Raw genomic sequence first — 13,684 nt, forward strand, 5'->3', positions numbered from 1 at the left:
CAATTTGAGAATGAGTTAACAGTGAATTTTTTGCATTTCTTATGGTTCTAGGGGGCCTCATCTACAGCGTAGCCTACATAATAAAAGGCTAATGTGCAAATGACCGAATGGTGGAATGACCGGTCACTATGATGCGTGCTAACCACCAGGGGGCAGACACTCAATGCAGGAGCTGCCCCCTGGTGGTCAGTGTGCTCCCACAGGGGGAGCGCTGCTCAGCCAGAAGGCGGGCTCATGGCTGGCAAGCACAACGGCAGTGGTGGGAACCTCTCCCGCCTCCATGGCAATGCTAAGTATGTCCGACTGACGGCTTAGGCCCACTAAGCCATCAGTCAGACATCCCCCCAGGGCTCCCAGACTGCTATAGGGCGCAAGCCAGGCTGAGGGACCGCCCCCCCCCCAAGTGCACGAATTTCGTGCACTGGGCCTCTAGTAGCTATATAAAAGGATATTCTATATAATAAAAGGCTAATATGCAAATTGACCAAATGGGGGAATGACTGGGACTGGTTGCTGTGACACACACTGCAGTGGCCAAACACAGATCTGGCCCTGCCCTCCACCCCTGGCTCTGGCATTGAGTTTCTACCTCTCCCCCCACCCCCCCACTGCTTGGTCTCCTCGGGGGATAAGGCCACCCCAGCGGGTGAGCTGTGCCCACATCTACAGTGCCCTGAACCAGACAGCCTGCAAAATTAACCTGGCCAAGTTCACCCAGGGCAAGTGCTCCACCCTCATGGTGACTGACCTGGCGGCCTGGGGCCTGGACATCCTGCTGCTGGACAACGTCATCAACATCAGTTTCCCAGCCAAGGGCAAGCTCTTCCTGCACCGTGTGGTTCGTGTGGCCTGGGCTGGCCGAAGTGGCACAGCCTACTCCTTGGTGGCCCCAGATGAGGTCCCCTACCTGCTAAACCTGCACCTGTTCCTGAGCTGTGCCCTCATCCTTGCCCACCCCCACAAGGAGCCCTCAGATGCAGTAGGTATGGACGGTGTGCTGGGCTAGGTGCCACAGAGCATAGTGGATGATGAGGACTGTGGCCTGGGGAATACTCTGGAGGCATTGCTGGAGCTGTGGGGCCTAGGGCGCATGGCCAACAACACCCAGCAGCAATATGTGCACTCATGGCCGGTGCCCTTGCCAGAGTCCATCAAAGTGGCCAAGGAGCTGGACCTTGTGGGGCTGGGCCTGCACCCCCTCTTCAGCTTGAGCTTTGTGGAGGAGGAGCTGCAGTGGCTGAGGCTGGTGGACAGCATCAAGCAGTACTGATCCCGGGCGACTACCTTTGAGTTCAACGCCTCCAGCCGGGACCTGAGCAGCCAGGTGATGTGGGCCAAACTGCAGAAGGACTGCAAGGCCATCGCCAGCTTCCAGCAGGGCCGGCAGGAATGGCAGGAGGGCCTGGCTGGCCCAGCCCCGAGCTGCCCAGCAAGGCAGGCGGGACAGCTTGGGAAAGCGGAGGAGGAGGAGAAGGAGAAGGTGGCGGCGGGAGAGAACATGGAAGACATCTTCACAGAGGTCATGGCTGGAAACAGCAGCAGCCAGGACCTGAGTGGGGAGCCAAAAGGCAGAAGGAGGTGGCCCGGCCACTGGACCAGGATTTCTATGTCCCCTATCGGCCCAAGGACTTCGACAGTGAATGGGGCCTGAGTGTTGGTGGGGACAGGGGCGCCTTTGAGCAGCAGGTGGCTGGTGCTGTCCTGGACCTGATGGAGCATGAGGCCCAGAACCTGACCAGGGGCCGGCAGCAGCTCAAGTGGGGCCGGAAGAAAAAGTGGTTTGTGGGTCAGTCAGGACAGGAGGACAAGAAGATCAAGACAGAAAGTGGTCACTACATCAGTAGTTCCTACAAGCGGGACATCTACCAGAAGTGGAAGTAGAAACAGAAAATTGCCATATGCTCAATGCCTGAGCCCCAGCTGGCCACCAGCAGTTGCCCTGTCAGTGGTGCTGTTTCGGCCAGATCCGGTTGGGGCATGTGCAGGAGGCAACCAATTGATTTGTCTTTCTCACATCCATGTGTCTCTCTCTGTCTCTCACCTTCCCTTCTACTCTAAAAATCAATGAAAAATGTCCTCAGGTGAGGATTAACAACAACAACAACCCCCCCCCAAAAAAATATGCATACATATGCACATATACAAAAATACATGAATATTGGGGGGCTGGAGGGCAGGGCCCCACAGGTGCACGATTTTTGAGCACCAGGCCTCTAGTGTACATATAAAAATCTCTCTGTGTATTTATATGTAGATTTAGATTTACATATCTAGATCTGTCTGTGTCTGTGTATGTCTGTGCCTGTGTCTGTGTCTATGTCTATGGCTATGTCTTTGTCTTTGTTTGTGTCTATTCTGTGTCTGTGCCTGTGCCTGTTTCTATAAAGTCTGAATGGTATTGAGTTAGAGTATGATAGTGTTGCATTCTCAATGTAAGTCAAATTGGTATGGTTATTCCCCAAATGAAGGGAAAAGTTTGCAGGTAATGCCAGATAAACAGATGTCTACTTCACTTAAACCTTGGAACCTTAGAGAAAAGAAACTAAAGTGATAAGATGAAATGGAATAATTTCAGAGAAACTAAATTATTAGAAAAAAGTTTTTTTTCAAGAGGCATAAAATATGAAAATATTTATTGATTTTAAGAAAGCAATTAGGCTGATAATGACTCCACCATTTGAATCTCCTGGGCAGCTAAATAAATGAAGAGTGTTTGCTTGGAGAAAATACGAAGATAGGAAGAAGAGAGACAGGACACCAGTTATGTTAATGAAAGAGCTGAGTTATTTTTTGTTGTTTCAGAAGACAAAGCCAAGAGAGTTACTAGATAATAGAAGGGGTTAGATGTTGGTAAGATAAAATTTTCTATCACTCTTTTTTAACACAATGGATTGAGAGCTGTGGACTGTAGTCTCCCTATTGCTTAACACCTGCCAGGGATGTTGTTGAAGGTTTTTTTTTTTTTTTTTTAATTTTTTTTTTTTTTTTTTTTTTTTTTTTACAGAGAGGAAGGGAGAGGGATAGAGAGTCAGAAACATCGATGAGAGAGAAACATCGATCAGCTGCCTCCTGCACAGCCCCTACTGGGGATGTGCCCACAACCAAGGTACATGCCCTTGACCGGAATCGAACCTGGGACCCTTCAGTCCGCAGGCCGACGCTCTATCCACTGAGCCAAACCAGTCAGGGCGAAGGTTTTAACTTGAGACAGAGGATGGACAGAAGGGCCACCCCCCAAAAAAAAAATTTTTTTCCCATCCTGAATAATTTGTTAAGCTGTGACCATTTAGGAACTTCTGAACATGATGTGACTTTCACAGTGGTACTGAAGTTTCATATTGATATACAATTCTGTAATTGATATAAATTTAAGTTTCACCAGTGTTATTTATTGAGTAATCATAGTATATGAGATTTTCTCTGTGATTCTTGATCAGTCATCTTTACAACAGTTACATAAATAACTCAGATAATTAGAAACAGAAAAGCTATCGTACTGATACTAACATAAATCTTGTCTTATATGATTACCCACACTAGATAAACAGATGACATCCTCTTCTAATCTTGACTATTTAATTTAAAAAATATTATTCTAGTTCTAATTCATAGTTGAGATTTTGCTAACCACTTCAAGAAAACACCCAAACTATAATGCGAACGTCATTTCCCCCCAGAGTTGTAGAGTTATTTTACTAATCTCCAAGGGGTTAGAAAAGTGGGAAAGAAATATTTGTTTCAGGAAAACTAGAAATGTGTTTTTACATCCAGTCAAGCACCTAAAAGCTTGTAGGTAACCTGAGAGACAATTTAATTCCCAAATGGTGAGGGAGCAGGAGTTGAAATTATAAAAGAGAGAATAGATTTGAGAGTATTCATTTTAGAGGAATGATAGTTCTGAAAGAACCATAAGATGAAAAATCTAGTGTTATAATTATCAACTCAAAAATAAGTCACCTGTTTCTAAAAGTTTTTCCATTGCACCTTTTATACATTTTTAAAGTTGTATATCCTTGCTTTATGTCATTCCTCTCCATTGGCTGGGACAAAGATAATAGCATTATCTAGACATTTTCTTAATTGCCATAGCTCTAGCTCTGCCATTAGCCTCTCTCCTTGTTCTGGCACATTGAAGGCTACACAGTGTAACTACCTTCCAGTTTTGATCATATCTTTAAAAGGAGATAGTCTCAGTCATCAAGGTCATGGTGATAAGTAGCCAAGATGCTATCATTGTAAGTACAAGTTCCTGACTATGACTTCCTATGGAAGGAAGATCAGAGCCTGCATACCAGTGTGCCATGGGGCTGAGTGAACTGTTTTTTATCAAGAAACGTGTTATCTGTGTAGAACACAGAGCTGGATTTAAACCCATGTGACTTATATGTATGAAATTTATGCATATATTTATACACATATATTATTCACACATATAAAATTGGTCTAGCAAATGAGCTTCTGTGGTTTAGGATAATTTAATAAAGATTAGTAATAAGATAAATACTCTAGGTATGGGATGCCTGTTTCTCAGTCCTGATGCCACCTTCCATGGGAAGTGAGCTCAATCTGTGTATTGCTCCCGACCTTCCTCCATCTTTTACTAACTTTGCCCCAGGGCAGTGGCAGTGGTTGGCAAACTGCGGCTCGCAAGCCACATGCAGTTCGCGAGCCGCAGTTTGCTGCTCTGTTGACTGAGTTTGCCAACCATGCGTAAGGCATTACCCTTACCCAGAAGTTTTGACTTCAGGTTAAAGACATTTGTACATTATTAAAATGTTTTTTAAGTGTTTTTCCCTAAGGCAGTGGTCGGCAAACTCATTAGTCAACAGAGCTGCAGTTTGCCGACCACTGCCCCAGGGAGTATGTACTAATTTCCCAAACTGGTAAAATTGGACAGAAAAGGCCAAATATGCTTGGTCCAGCTCCATCGTTCTAACCATGCCATCAGATAGTTTTTTTATCCCTTGGTCACAGATTAGTTGTCATCTAAAACTTCAAGGGGTACTTGCTCTCTCTACATTTTTCTCCTTTCTGAGGTCCTGCCTCACAAAATCTAGTCACCGCTTTTTCCTCAACTCAGCAAGGCTATTGGGTTCCCCCTCTTTGTGCTGTTGTGGTACAAACCTTCAGGCTCATCTTAATTGTCTTCTTTTTTCAAGGATTGCTATCTTGAGTTGCCTATGTCCAATCTCTGAAAAACAGTTATTTAATGTATTTTCTTCAATTTTCTAGTTGTTTACTGTGGGAGGGAAATTGCTGCAGCTGTTTTTCTTTCATGGGCAGAACAAAAATCAATACTTTTTTGACCTTATATATATCCTGGAGAGAAGACATCTGTGGTTTTTGTGCAAAAAGCAGCAATAGGAGCCTCATGGTGACTTATTCTGGAAGGACTGACACCAACCTCCACTCTCCCATATGCATGTGACAAAATAACATTTTCTTGATTTGAACAGGGTCTAAGCTTATTACAGGTCCTTTGAGCCTTCTTGAAGAAGAAGGCTAAATCTCAGCATGGCAGGTGTCAGTAGCTATAGTCTATAAAAAAGAGCAAGGAACTAGATGCATTTTAGGATTGCATTTCCTATGCCTACTTAAGACACAATTGTTATGGTTACTAATGAAAGGAGACACACATTTTTATGCTGCAGTTTTTATGCAGGCATGATACTGGATAATCAACACTAGAGATAACTTCACAAGAGATCAATTGGACAGATTTCAGGAAACATTTTATTAGTACCACTGGATACACTCATTAATTGAGCAAGTATTCATCCCAAGAAGCTGTACTGATGGGAAGCAATTTCTGAAGTCAAGAAAATGATGACATCCTGCAAAAAGCAGACTTATGGTGACTTATTAACCTTACAAAACTGAACATGAGTAATATACAATTTGAGTTCCTTCAGTTTTATCTATGATTATGATGTGGAAATAAACATCATTAATTAATGCTATTCTACTTCATTAATAACATTACCAAAATCATGTGTTGGAATATGACTGGTTTAAGCATGGTTTGATGCAAAGGGCACCCAGAGCCTGGGTTTATGCACTAGCTCTGTCACTATTCATCTCTGTGACATTACACAATGTCATTCTCTCTGTACCTCAGATTTTTCAATCTGCAGAATGATCTGCAAGATCAACAGTTAGAAAATGCTCAGGGGATGGATGTAGGAAGTGGTTCAAGTCATTAAAAGTTTAAATAGGGCAGCTTGAGATTGTCCATGTCTATGTTGAAGAAACAATTAGTTGAATGAGGTGTTCTCTTGACTTAGTTTATCATTAGCTCAAAACCTATGGTCACTGTACATATAACCTCTTGAGTACTGCTTTACCTACATCCCTTGAGTTTTAGCATGTTATACTTAAAATATTTTTTTTTACCTCAGAGTGTTTTCTAATTACTCTTGTGATTTCTGTTTGACCTATTGGTTAATTAGGAGTCCACTGTTTAATTTCCATGCATTTATGAATTGTCCAAATATTTCTGTTATTGATTCTTATTTAGTTTGGTAATACTTTGCATCATTTCAATCCATATATATATTTTCCAGCCTCACATATGGCAAGTCTTTGAGAATGTTCTACATTGAACATTGTGTATGCTGCTGTTGTTATTTATAATAGTATTGAATAATATATAATAAAATTTTTACTAATCTACAGATTGAATTTTTTATAGAATCACTCCTTTTTAAAGATTATATGTTAGAGCTGTTTGAGGCTTACAGCAAAATCAAGAGGAATGTACAGAGATTTCCCATATGCACTTGTACCTACACATGCATAGCTTCCTTGATTGTCAACATTATTCACCAGAATGTTACTTTTTTAAAATTTTTACCATGGATGAACCTATATTGACACACCATAATCACCCAGAGTTCATAGTTTACCTTAGGGTATACTTTTGGTGTTCTACATTCTGTGAGTTTGGACAAATGTATAATAATATATATCCACTAGGGGCCTGGTACACGAAATTCATGCACTGTGGGGGGAGGGGTCCCTCAGCCCAGCCTCCCCCTCTCACAGACTGGGAGCCCTCAAGGGATGTCCTACTGACGGCTTAGGCCAACTCCCCAGCCGAAGTCTGGCCTCCCTCTGCAGGAGGTGACCAGGATGATCAGGGGAAGGCGCCAGCCCCATCACCCCGCTGCTGCAGCCACTGCCAGCCACCGCAGCCACCAAGGTGTTTTCATCAACATGGACTCCAGTCCCTTCACCATGAAAAAATGACAACTTTCTTTAAGCATTTTCAAGATGTGTCTTTTATAGGATATGACATTTCTTTATTTCTTTTTTTTTTTTTTTTATCCTCACCTGAGGATATGTTTCCATTGATTTTAGAGAGAGTGGAAGAGAGAGGGAAAGACAGAGGGAAACATCAATGTGAGAGGGATACTTTGATTGGTCCTGCATGAGCCCTGAACTGGGCCTCAGCTATGGAGGAGCCTGTAACCTAGGTACATGCTCTTGATCAGAATCGAACCAGGACCCTGTGGTCGGCAGGCCGAGGCTCTATTCACTGAACCAAACTGGCTAGGGCAGGATATGACATTTCTTAGCCCTCTAGCAGCGGACCTTCATTTTTTCCTCCAGGAGTGTGGTGGAAAAACCCTAGATCACCTTCTTGGATTCTTATTACCCAAGTTACCAAGAACACTGCAAGTGGCAGCGTACAGGGAGCTTAGCCAATGAGCGGTCAGAAAAGGTGTTTACTCTCGAACTGGTTTGGCTCAGTGAATAGAGCATCAGCCTGCAGACTGAAGGGTCCCGGGTTTGATTCCTGTTAAGGGCATGTACCTTGGTTGGGGGCACATCCCCAGTGGGGAGTGTGCAGGAGGCAGCTGATTGATGTTTCTCTCTCATTGATGTTTCAAACTGTCTATCCCTCTCCTCTCTTCTCTGTAAAAAATCAATAAAACATATTTTTAAAAAAGAAAAGAAAAGGTGTTTCCTCTGCAGCTCATATGCAGAGGACCCCCTGTGTTGTGTCCACTGGGCTAGGGGTGTGTCCCCGTGGCCCAGGGGTCATGCTCCCAAGGCCAGCAGCCAGCCACGCATTGTGGGTGCCAGGCTGGTGGCATGTGGACCTGGGCCGCGCAGCAGCTGCCGGGTCCGCATGCCCCCAAGGCCGGCAGCCAGCCCCATGTTGTGGTTGCTGGGCTGGGGGCATGTGGGCCCGGGCTGTTGCTTGGCACTGGCACATGTGCAAGCAGCTGCAGGGCGAGAACATCTGCCGCATTGCCATGGCGATGCGGCAGATGTTCCTGCCCCGTCCCCAGCCACTTGGCGCCTGCGCCCATAGACCCGGAGTGGCCTGGGGTGTTCTGGGACCCTGGCCGCTCAGGGCCTACGCATGGGCCTACAGGCTAGGAGTGGCCTAGGTTCCGAGGATGTTCCTGGGACCAAGGCCGCTTGGCGCCTGCGTATACAAATTAACCCGCCATCTTTGTTGGGTTAATTTGCATACTCACTCCTGATTGGCTGGTGGGCCTCATGGAGGTGTGGTCAATTTGCATCTTTCTCTTTTATTAGTATAGATCATTATGGTACTCTGTACTCTGCCTATTCAACCCACCCTCAACCTGACAACCACTGATCTTTTTACTGTCTCTATAGTTTTGTCTTTTCCAGAGTGTCATATAGTTAGAATCATATAGCATGTCGCCTTTTCACATTGGCTTTTTTCACTCAGTAAGATGCATTTAAGATTCCTTTATATTTTTTCATGGCTTCATAGCTATTGTCTGGATGTATCACAATTATCCACTCACTTTTTGAAGAATGTCTCCATTTCTTCCAAGTTTTAGCAATTATGAAGAAAGCTGCTATAAACATTTCTGTACAGGTTTTTGTATGGGCATAGTTTTCATCTCTTTGGGTAAACACCATGTAGCATGACTGCTGGATCATATGGTAAGAGGATATTTAGTTTTGCAAGAAAGCGCCAAACTAACTTCGAAAGCACCTGTACCATTTTGCATTCCCACCAGTACTGTGTAAGAGTTGTTCATGCTCCACATGCTCTCCAGCATTTGGAGTTGTTAGTGTTCCAGATTTTGCCCAAATTATGTGTGTGTAGTGTTATCTCATTGTTTTAATTTGCATTTTTCTTTGACATATAATGTGGAGCAACTTTTTATGTGCTTATTTGCCATCTGTATATCTTCTCTGATAAGGTGTCTATTTAGATCTTTTTTTTTTTAAATTGGATTGTTTGTTTTTTATTGTTGAGTTTTAAAGGTTCTTTGTATATTTTTGGATAACAGTTATTTGTCAGATGTGTCTTTTGCAAATATTTTCTCCTGAACTGTGACTGTCTTCTAATTCTCTTGATATTGTCTTTTACAGAATTTTTAAATTTGAAGGAAGTCCAGGTTATTAATTCTTTTTTTCATGGATTGTGTCTTTGATGTTATGTAAGAAAAGGCATCCATATACCCAAGGTCATCTAGGTTTACTCTTGTGTTACATTTTGGTGTTTTATAGTTTTATGTTTAAACCTATGATCCATTTTTAGTTAATTTTCATGAAGGGTGAAAGATATATGTCTAGATTCCAGCACCATTTGTTGAAAAAACTATCTTTGCTCCATTGTATTGCCTTTGCTACTTTATCAAAGATTTATGGGGTTCAATGTCTAGGCTCTCTAATCTGTTCCACTGATCTGTCTATTATTTTGCATACCACTTTGTCTTGGTTACTATAGCTTTATAGTATCTTGAAGTCAGGTAGTGTCAGTCCTCTAATTTTTTTCTTCTCCTTCAGTATTATGTTGGTAATTCTGGATCATTTTCCTCTCCATAGTAACTTTAAAAAAATATATATATTGATTTCAGAGAGGAAAGGAGAGGGAGAGAGAGAGAGAAACATCAATGATGAGAAAGAATCATTGATTGGCTGCCTCTTGCACACCCCCTGCTGGGGATTGAGTCTGTAACCAAGTCATGTGCCCTTGGCCAGAATCGAACCTGGAGCCCATCAGTCTGCAGACTGAAGCTCTGTCCACTGAGCCAAACAAGTTAGGGCTCTCCATAGTAACTTTTGAAGCATTTTTATGTCTACCTTCCCACTCTGTATACCTTCTATTCCCTTTTCTTGCCTTAATGCAAGAGCAACTAGTATCATGTTGAAAAGGAGGTGTGGGATGGAACATGATTTTAAAACATACCTGATTTTAGTGGGAAAGCTTTGAGTTTCTCATTATTAAATACTAGAGGCCCAGTGCATGAAATTTCATGGGGTGGTGGGTCTCTCAGCCCAGCCTGCGCCTTCTCGCAGTCCAGGAGCAGGCCTAAGCAGGCAGGTAGACATCCCTCTTACATCCTTACTGCCCATGTGCAGCAGAGGTGGGAGAGACTCCTGCCACCACCACTGCACTTGCCATTCATAAGCCCAGCTTCTAGCTGAGAAGCGCTCCCCCTGTGGGAGTGCACTGACCACCAGGGGGCAGCTCCTGCATTAAGTGTCTGCCCCCTGGTGGTCAGTGTGCATCATAGCAACCAGTCGTTCTGCCGTTCAGTCAATTTGCATGTTAGGGTTTTATTATATAGGATGATATTAACTGTAGGTTATTTGCAGTCTTTATGAAGCTGAGAAGATTCCCATCTGTTTCTAGTTTACTGAGTGTTTTTATCATGAATCTGTGGTGAATTTCGTCACTTCTTTTTCTGCATCTATTGATATGACCATGTGATTTTTGTTTTAGTCTGCTGATATGATGGAGTACATTAATTTAGTTTTGAATGTTAATCCAGCCTTGCCAAATTGGGATAAATCCCATTTGGACATGATGTACAAATTGAAGTTTTTAACCTAAATTTATGTATTTTGGGATACTAAGAAAAAATTAGAAATAATTTTGAAAATTAGTGTTTTGAAAGATTATGTGAGTGGGGTTTGTAGTTAAGCTGGTCAGGAAACACTAGACCAGACAGTTTTTAAGTCTTTATTTGGGTATATATTTAAGGTCAGTTTTTGGCTCAGCAGAAACTCAGCTTGTTGTCAGAAGGAGAAAGAATGGTGAACAATAAATAACATTTATGTCATTTTTACTCTCTTAGGAAAAGTAGGTTATAAAACTATTTACTTACATTCTTCCAATTCCTATTCTTTGTATATTTTTGCATTTGACATTTATTGTTATGTGAAATATTTTAATCTATTATTTTAGAGTACGATTTTGGTTTCCTCAAATGCAAGTTCTGTTGTCTGGGACAAATTACCTAATTCTGCTTCAAACTGAATTTAGAATGATGTGGGGAGCGGCTACAGTGTTTGGACTGGTTATGGCCCGAACCTGTGGTCCCACGTGGCTGAGTGATACAGGCTGCCTGAGGTGCAGCAAGTAAACAAAGCTTGATCAGGTGCATGTAATTGAATAGATTCAAAACCCATGAGAATGTTGTAAACATCTTGACCATGCCCTTTTGGTGGAATCTGGCTATAAAATAAAGACTCAGCTTGCAGGCCGTGGAACAGTCTCTCCATCAGAGAGGGCAGTGTCCCACCCAGTCCCAGCTTTTCTTCTCTTGTCTGTCTTTTCTTAATCCTTCACTGCCCCATCTCAGGCTAATCAAACCTTGCTGTGCTGGCGCAGCACAGAATGAGACTTAATATGAGGGCACTATAGGGCAGAAAAAGTACAAGTAAATCCAAGGTCAGAAACTCTAGTAGTTGTCTTACTTCTGCTGCTCATAATTTATGTGAGCTAGGCAATTAATTATACTGCTCTATGACTTAGATTCCCATTCTGTTGAATTGGGAAAATACCACTTGGTGTGTGAGAGAGATTGATGACTTTTTCATCTAAATCCCCTTATACTTCATGTTAGAAGTTTAGAAGTTTCATGGTCGATCTTCAAGGTAAAAGCATTTCCTGACTCCATATTTCACTTTCTTTTCCATGTGTTTACAGACTTCCCCCTTAGTTTTCAACTTAGGGATATCATACTTTTTCAGTGCTAATATTATAAGCATGGTATTTTAAAACCAATAGATGTTCAAGAGTTACAACAAGAAAATGAAGAGAGGGAAGAAATTTATATCCAAACATGTCCGTCAGTATATCGCATCCTCATAAATACGGATCTTCTTATAAACACAGACAAATTTCAGAAGAGATTGGCAAGAAGAAAAACTTGTGTTTGTTAACTTCACTTTTATCTTTTGTTCCCCCTTTTCTTATTTTTCCTCCCCAAATCTGATACTTCTGGTATATTGTATAGTAGTCAAACACCTGGGACCACCACGATGTTTATTGATCCATTCATAAAGTATTTATTGAGCATCTACTAGGCGATAGGCTTATGTTAGGCTCATAAGATCTAATAGTAAGTAAAACAGACAAAAGTCTGTCTTTCAAGACACTTTTATTTTCTGGGGGAATACAGATAATAAGCACACATATACTGTTTTGTGAGGCAGAAGTAAGCACTAAAGAAAAATGAAGCAGAGTGAGAAGGTTAGAGAATAACATCAGTGGAAGGAGATGCCATTTTATATGAGGGTTGTCAAGGAAGGCTTCTCTGATAAGGTGACATGAGAGTGGACATGTGAAACAAGTAAAGGAGTGAGCCATGTATCTGTGGAAAGAATCTTCCAGGCCAAAGGAATAGCAAGTGCAAGGCCTGAATCAGTTGGAAGCTTGACAGGTCAAGGCGTAACAAAGAACCTGGTGTGGCTGGAGGAAAATGGGAGAAGAAGAAAGAGTGGGAGATGAGGTGGACAGATAGTAGGTGGCCAAAAGATGGAAGGTCTGGAGGCCATTGTATGAACTGACTCTTTTACTGATAATGGTGGGAAGCCATGGGGGGAGGTTTGAGCAGAGCAGTTTCATAGCTGAATAATGTAAACAGCTCACTTAGCTGTAGTGTGGAGATTAGATTGTAGGGGGTAGTTAGTCACTAGTGCTATTCAACTAATGGGAAGATTACGCTTCCTGGCCCTGCTGAAGGTGGAACCATGTGGCTATTATTGACCAATGTGCTGTGAATGATAGGAACATAATTCACTTACAGAATGGAGAATCTGATTTCTGTTGTGTGAAACTCTGTAATTTTCCTTCTCTACAGCAACTGATAGGAACCTACATGGTGACTGCCCTATTATCAAGAGTGAAGTCCACACAGAGCACAGGACTTACCTGGCTGACCTGCGATGGACACAAAATGTGAGTGAGAAGTAACTTGTTTACTTAGTTTTTAAGCCACTGAGCACTGAAAGTGGTTAATTGGTAACTCGAATTAGGATACTGCCGTAACAAAAACATAAAATATTGTCTTAGGGGTGGATGTGGAAGGCTATTATCCGAATCTGGAAGGATGGTAGTCCATGTTTTGCAATTGCCAATTATTTGGTAAAGTCTTTGATGGCAGGGAAGGCAGAGAATGTAACTAATGAAAGTGTGGCTCTCAGGAAAGACATTGGGAAACTAAATATTAGTAGTGCGTGTAGATTGATGTTGACTACATTTCATAAAATATTACACGAAGAGATAACCTGAGAAAAGAATATCCTGATTTATAAGAATGAATGAAAGGGATTAGAGAGTGTTCATAAATTTGGCAGTGTATAGAGTTGGAGGCACTCATTCTCAACTACAAATAGTAAAAGATACATTTTAGAAATGCTTTGAGAAATAAAATTTAATTAAAGTTGAGATAGCCAC

General features: G+C 42.2%; 1 pseudogene; it reads left to right on the top strand.

Annotated features, from left to right (window-relative positions):
• Positions 1–496: 496 nt before the first annotated feature.
• LOC103286645 (ATP-dependent RNA helicase DDX54-like) lies at positions 497–13,201 on the top strand (annotated as a pseudogene).
• The last annotated feature ends 483 nt before the right edge of the window (positions 13,202–13,684 follow it).

The sequence above is a fragment of the Eptesicus fuscus genome, chromosome 15 (assembly GCF_027574615.1).
Source record: "Eptesicus fuscus isolate TK198812 chromosome 15, DD_ASM_mEF_20220401, whole genome shotgun sequence".
NCBI lineage: Eukaryota > Metazoa > Chordata > Mammalia > Chiroptera > Vespertilionidae > Eptesicus > Eptesicus fuscus.